The sequence below is a fragment of the Vipera berus genome, assembly GCF_964194415.1.
Source record: "Vipera berus genome assembly, chromosome: 3".
NCBI lineage: Eukaryota > Metazoa > Chordata > Lepidosauria > Squamata > Viperidae > Vipera > Vipera berus.
Genome location: NC_138204.1, coordinates 83,579,300 through 83,586,523, shown reverse-complemented (window position 1 = coordinate 83,586,523; position 7,224 = coordinate 83,579,300). Strand labels below are relative to the sequence as shown.

The window sequence follows — 7,224 nt, the reverse complement described above, 5'->3', positions numbered from 1 at the left end:
ATGTGCTTTCTCAAACAAAAATCAGATTTCTTCATCAAGAATTTCCCCCACTGAAATATCTTAAATTTCTTCCTGACAAGAATTTGGCTGCCATTTTAACTTTCTTTTTGAGTCCTAAATGTAAAATGCAACCTCCATAGAAAGAAAGTGCAACATCAGACTGTCATAAACATTTCATCTTCCTCTACAATGCCAGGATTCTCCCATCCACCCCCACCTCCTCTTTTCCCCAAGAACTGCTTTTATCACTCAACACTCCTTGTTGGCTCTGATTGCAGAAAATGCACCTTATAAATATATGATAACCATCCTGTAATAGGGAGTGTGACAATTTACTTCACAGTGCATTTCAGGCTGCTAATTGATCGTTTCAGTCCGGGGACTATGCAGAATAAATTACAGCCATCAAAAGGATATCACAGTTCATTCTTGTAGAATGCCGGCTGTGTCTTTTCTTGCTTGTCTTTTGTTAAATCAACCACGTTCCTGCTGTAACTGGATGGACCTATTGAGCAACTCTCAGCTACCGACGATGGCCACCGGAGGGCGCTCTATTTGCATCCTTTTGCAAACACAGGATTGAGTTTTGAACGGGTAAGGCTGAAACTCTGATTTAGTAATATTCTGGATTATTTATAAATAGCCAGGATTGTACGGGATAGTAACTATCTCAAATTAGCAAGAGACAGATTCGAATGAGATTCCTCCCACTATCGCCACTCTTCAATTTTTAAGTCCTCCTTTATTTAATGATCAAAGAGGGAACAAACGAGCAGAGCTAATTGTGGGTTAGTAAGCCCCTTAAACACTTAGAAAGGAATTGCTTTTGTTTCTTTCCAGATCTTATTTCTTTATAAGTAATATTTTTTAAAAGTACACCTAAGGATGCTAGTTCATGTCAAATACAAACAATTTAATAAAACCCATACATGTAATCTAATGGTAAAATGAAAAGCCACAAGATGTACTTCATCTGAAATTAATTCTTTTATCATATAAAGTAAAAATATTTTGTACATAAACTAATATATTTAGCGATATGCTATTAATACAGAAGAATTAATATTTTTAATTAAATGCACGATTTTTTTATCTCCAAAGACTTGATGAGAAATCAATGATTTTCTTAAATAGATACAACACAGTATATTGCTTCAAATTATACACAAATTCACATGTATAATACCTATATATAACTATATACTTGTGTATAAATTATACACAAATTTTCAGGTAAACTTAGTTCACCATATTTATAGTAGAAGAATATGCTAGATGTGTTTGGATTTAGAAAGCTTTGTCTAAAGTGTTTGAAAGTTTGAGATGAATAAATAAATCAGGTTTCTCTTTGGCAGTCTTGCAAAGAGCTGAAATGATAGTGGTCTTGTATTATGGGGAAAAAAGAATACGTGTGCAAGATTTCTTTCCTGTAGAAATCAGATTTAAGTTATCACTATTGAAACACGTAACAGCTTCTCTTAATTAACACATCCTTGTTTTTTTTTTAATTGAAGCTTGTACCTCTTTCTTCCACAACACACCTAATCAAATCTGTTGCAAGGGTCACTTGTGAGAGAATGGTAGGCTCACACAGTTTACTTATCCAAAATCAAACAAACTGGATTATGGTTCAGAAGGCATGAACCAAACCTTTTTGGATTATAAATCTGGTTTATGGTTTAACACAAGGGATAGATTCAATCAGTTGTGGCTTATTCAACAAATCATAGTTTGCCATTACAGTATTGTATCAATCTAGCCTTGGATTGAGTGTTATTATTGAGGGTGATACAAAGAAAGACTTCATATCATGTGACTGGCTGGTCTGACTAAAATTGGAATAATTAATCTAAATCCAAGGGTGCTTTTTCGAAAGTCTGGACTTTTGAACTGGACTTTGCTTTTCCTTGAAGACATTTTGCTTTTCATCCAAGAAGCTTCAAGCTTCTTTAAGAAAAAATAAAGTTTTGGGATAACCATGACCTGGATGACTGAAAATCTCCATAGACATCTACATATGACTAAATGAGAATATACCCCATTAAAATAGTATCTAAATATAAAAATGCCTGAACTCGTAAAGATAATTCAGAGCATACCATCAGCGCTTATCTTCATTTTTTATTCAGGCAAACTCTTGTTGAGGTTAGTGTTAACATTTACTTCAGTCAAAAGACTGCAGTTATGAGTATGAATTGCCAAAACACATAATTCCACTTCTGATTATTCATGCTGTGCTAATGAGAAATTATCCTTCTCTAAAATGCAAGAACTCCAGGGCATTGGTTTCAGGAATTTTTCTTCTTTCTTCTTTTTTGGAAAATGCCCTTAAGGTTAAAGGAACTATATATACAGTTTACCTAGAATTCTGCACTCATAAAATCTGCCATAGTGAAAACGCAAATAAACCTTTTTGCACAATTTTTGTACAAGCATAATAAAATGTATTTCCTTTAGCCAGGACATCTGAGTGAAGTTTCCGAAATTCCCTCTGTCAGAAGAAGAGAGAAAAAACATCACTTTTGTAGTAAACACAGATGTATATTTCAAAGGTTCGTTGCATGACACACACATCACGTGAAATATATCTTGCCTCAATTTCATCTTCAAACTAATTCACTGACATTTTGTATCAGCATAGTTTTTATATTACCTGCTTGCACCTAAATGCTAATACAGATAAAGTGTTTGCAAACTTAGCATAAATGTATACCTGAGCAAATGTGAATAAATGAAGGGGAGAGAGGATTCACTTATTTTGTCTTGTTACATTAATTAGTGGAAATACACATTTAGCAAGTAAAATTAGCAAAACTGCAGATATTATTAAATTCTTTTGGGGATATAAAAGAAAATTTTGTCAACACTCTTTTTCCTTCCTTCCTTCCTTCCTTCCTTCCTTCCTTCCTTCCTTCCTTCCTTCCTTCCTTCCTTCCTTCCTTCCTTCCTTCCTTCCTTCCTTCCTTCCTTCCTTCCTTCCTAACAAAATAATGTTAAGACCTAGGCTAGCACTCTGTCTATCCTCAGAACAACCAAATGTACTACTGCTCTTATAAAAGGAAAATATCAGCTAGCCTGCACAAGGACCTGTTTTCCAGGAAAGGAGCAAAAGGAAGATAACGCTTTTAATTTTCCTCAGAAAAATCTCTTGTGAAAATATCTAATGCTCAAATTCACATGGCCTTGGACTTGTCAAAAATTATAGAATCCCGATCATCCAGTTATGACAATCCTAGGCATATCTGCAGCTGCCTTTACCAACCTTGTACCAAAGCCAATGATGTCTGGGAATGATGGGATTTGCAATCTTACTGGGAGGGAGGGAATTAAATAGGAGGAGGCAGCCATATGCCCAAATTTGCCCCTTAAAAGTGAATATTATTTTTCCCCTTTTTCTAAATTTTCTCTCTTCTTCCTTCTATAGTTTTGTTGCATGACTGAATATAGATGTGATTAAAAAGATCTTCCCCGTGTTTAATACAAAACCTATCCACTGGAATTTTAAAGCATAGCTTTCGGGTCTTAACATTTTTCTGCTTCTCAAGGAAAGAAATGGAATTAAACAGAATTTGATTTAATTTGGGAGGCTATAAAGTTCCTATACGTCTTTTCTGTCTTGCTTTTGTTTAAAAAAAATTACAGGAAACTGTAGAGGGTTTTTGGTACATCTGAAAAAAATAACCATCTGAAATTCAGATAATTTGGATATGCCATAATTATAAGATGTCACACTGACATGATGTGTAAAGGAGATGCTATTGTATCATCCTGGGAAACAAGGTCTGTACATCTGCTAAGGGTTTTAACAAATAATTCTCAGCCTTCTTAAAAAACCGCAACTCCTTGTTTCCTCCAAGGAAACCCATGACAATGAAAACTATCATTTAAATTGCTAGTGCAGATGCACTTAACATTACATTCCTCCAAGGACTTGCTAGATCCAAACTTAACATTTTTAAAAAAAAACGATCATTAAAAAACCCAATACCCTGGTCTTCTGTTTAGTAGCTGGCAGTGCATTGTTAACATTCTAAAATATATTTCAAAATGTATTAAAATGTATTGTGATTTTTCTCGGTACAGTTGGAACTGTAATTACACCTAGCGCCCAATTTATTTCGGCTTTTTAAAATAAATTACTAAAGCTCCAACAAAAGCAAAAAGGCTACACCTGTTAAAAATTACAGCCTGTTTTGCTAGTTTAGCGTTTTAGTGCTGATCATAGCATCTCCTTCCTCTTTATCAGCAGCAGAAATGAAACATTTTGTTCAAAATTGTTTGCCAGTGTACAGTTTTTAGAATTTGGCTTATTGTTCCAGTCCTCGGGAAGCAAAGCATAGGATACAAGTATGCTCGGCCTTGTGGTATCTGCTGTAGATGGAAAGCAAAATAGCCTCTGCCAGCCATTTTGTCTTCCTTTCCATCGCATCCACAAGGCTGGCTGATGTGACTTGATGTCCATGTAAGGCTGTTTAAGGCCAACTTCTTTCTGAAAGTTGCTGAAGAAGCCTGAATGTAAGAAAAGTTAGTTGATGGGAGTTAATTGATTTAATTGCTGCTGTATTAAAATTCCTTTCTGTAATTACTCTCTTTTTTTAAAAAAAATCTTTTTACATTGTGAGTGAGCAATTTCATTTCTCCTCCCTTTGGAGCAAAGAAGGAGAGATGATTCAGACTCTTCTAAATAAATAATTCAGCCTTTCTCTCCTCACTCCACTCTCTGATCTCTTGCATATGTAAATTCCCCTCCGGCTTCCATATTCAAGGATCATCCAGATTCTTCTTCTCCACTCTCCCTCCCCCCCCCCCCGCAGAGCATGGTCTCCAGAAGGGGAGGAGTTTGGCTGCCGACGACAAGATAATATTCCCATGCTGAGGCACCAACGAGTCAGTCTCCACATGATCTGGCCCAGAATTCCTCCTGCACTTCCAATTTTCCCAACAAAAAGGCCTCTTCTCTCTTTTAGTGTCTTGTTTATGCACTACAGCAGGGTTCTCCAAACTTGGTGGCTTTAAGACCTGTGGATTTCAATTCCCAGAATTCTCCAGGGCTGGCTGGGGAATTCTGGGAGTTGAAGTCCACGAGTCTTAAAGTGGCCAAAGTTGGGCACCTCTGCACTACAGTGTGGTTGCCTAACTCCGGACATTCCTCCTCTGTTAACAGGTTGTTGCATTCAACCCAGATCAATAGGGATTTTCCCAGATCCAGGAAGTGGTTCGGGTTCACCATGGCAAGGGAGAATCCGGATTCATCCAAACAGTGGAGTTCAAAAAAACATAACATTGAATCTGAAATGTCCCCGTACTAAAAATAAGTCATGGAATGCCAGCAGAAGCCCCATGGGCTTTGTGAACTGATGTAACATGGAAAATCGGTGCAAGGTACAAATCTCACCCACCATCTTTGGGAATTAATGGATGGTGCTTTTTTCGTCAAAGATTGTATGTTACACTTTGTTCCCTTTAGACTGGAATTTGGTAGCAAGCCAATTAAAAATGTTCCTCTCTTATGCCCAGTTCTAGATATTAACTGAGTTTATATCTCTTTATATTTGCCAGTTGCTTTCAAGTTGTATACTCTGGTTAAAAACAGCGATACCCAGGACTACCGCCAAATCCTGCTGTCTTTCCTCTCATCTGGGGGCACTTTTATATGCCCCTCCCTTCCCAGTTGTGCTGCTTTGGAAAATAAAATAAAATTATTTATGAGGAAAGAAAAGATTCCCAGGAAGTTGAATGACTGCTTTTATTTGTAAAGAGTAACAAACAGAAGACGAAAGTGAAGTATAATACGTTGCAAAAGAAGACCATGGCAAAAGGACGCTGCCACAAGAAACCAACTGAATATCAACGGGGTGTTTGAATTCTCCTTGAAGCTCAATAAAGTACGAGAGACTTGATAATCCATCCCGGCTGCCCGCTGAATGGAATGCAAGGGTGACATCTTGCTAACAACACCCAAATGTGTATATTTAATTGTGACCTGCTTGTATGTTCCCGGGAGGGTGCAAATGACAAGACAGATACACGCACGCACGCACACGCACACCTACACACGCCAAGAAGGGAATCACTGAATAAAGCCAGTTCTGAGTTCACAGGCAAACGTATCAGTACAAAGTCACCAGCTTTCTCTGGAGTTTGTTTTATTTTGCATCTCCCGTGTTTTATTGACTGTTTGTGTGATGCGGCACAGGAGAGAGAAAAAGAAAGAAAAGCTGAAAGTGGCCCAGTTTACCATACAAACATGCAGATGAGATCAGAGATCTGACACCGTGTTTCACTCAGGACTTTAAAGGGAGGAATAAGACAGGGCTTCTCCTGCTGTGGAAAAAAGGAAAACATAAAGGAGAAAAGATGATGTCATTAAAAAAACAAAACCCTGAGAGAATGCAGCGTGATCTTCTCAATCACTGGAGCATTTGCTAGGAGGACCCGCACCGTGCCATGCAGCTTTCTCTCCCCCCCCCAAAAAAAAATAAGAAGGACTGATCCTTGAGCATCTTTTACAGATTTGATGATCAACCTATCTACGTCTCATTTAAAAATATTAGATGCAAATCCTGCACAACCTCATTGGTCACACAGTGCATACATACTGCTTGCTCTGTTCTTCGATTGCTCACAAAATTGTCAGTGAAACGTTGTTGCCTGAAAGCTTGGCCAATGGAGGCTGGTGGTTAGTAAAATTCTATCCTTGGGAAGGTCTGTGTGGTCCCTTCTTTGTAGCTTTTCCAGTATTGGATAAAGCATATTATTTTATTTTAATTTCTCCATGCCTTTTAGCTTTCCGGATTCTTTATTATTATTTTTTTATTTAGCTTTTAAAATTTCTGATAGCTTATATATATATATATATATATATATATATATATATATATATATATATATATATATATATATATATATATATATATATATATATATATATATATATATATATATATATATATATATATATATATATATATATATATATATATATATATATATATATATATATATATTGGTTGTTTTGATTTGTAGTTTGTGTTTGCATTTTTTGTGGGGGGTAAATACAAGCTGCCTTGGGAATTTCTGCGGAAGAGCAGTACAGATATTTCTGTAATAAATAATAAATAATAGCTAAAGTTAGTGGAGTTATAGCATTGCACTGATTTTATGGTGCACTCCATCTTGAAGGCATGAGGCAGTTAAGAGTAATTAAAAGTGTAAAATATAGCA

General features: G+C 36.4%; 1 long non-coding RNA gene across 2 annotated transcripts; it reads left to right on the top strand.

The window, feature by feature from the left end:
• The first annotated feature begins 451 nt into the window (after positions 1-451).
• On the top strand, positions 452-6,696 carry LOC308664984. Of its 2 annotated transcripts, XR_014025793.1 has the most exons (4): positions 452-594; positions 2,458-2,552; positions 5,165-5,382; positions 5,560-6,696. It is a non-coding gene; the product is annotated as an uncharacterized lncRNA (long non-coding RNA). The 2 variants fall into 2 exon arrangements; XR_014025794.1 differs by having other exon boundaries at positions 5,165-6,696.
• The last annotated feature ends 528 nt before the right edge of the window (positions 6,697-7,224 follow it).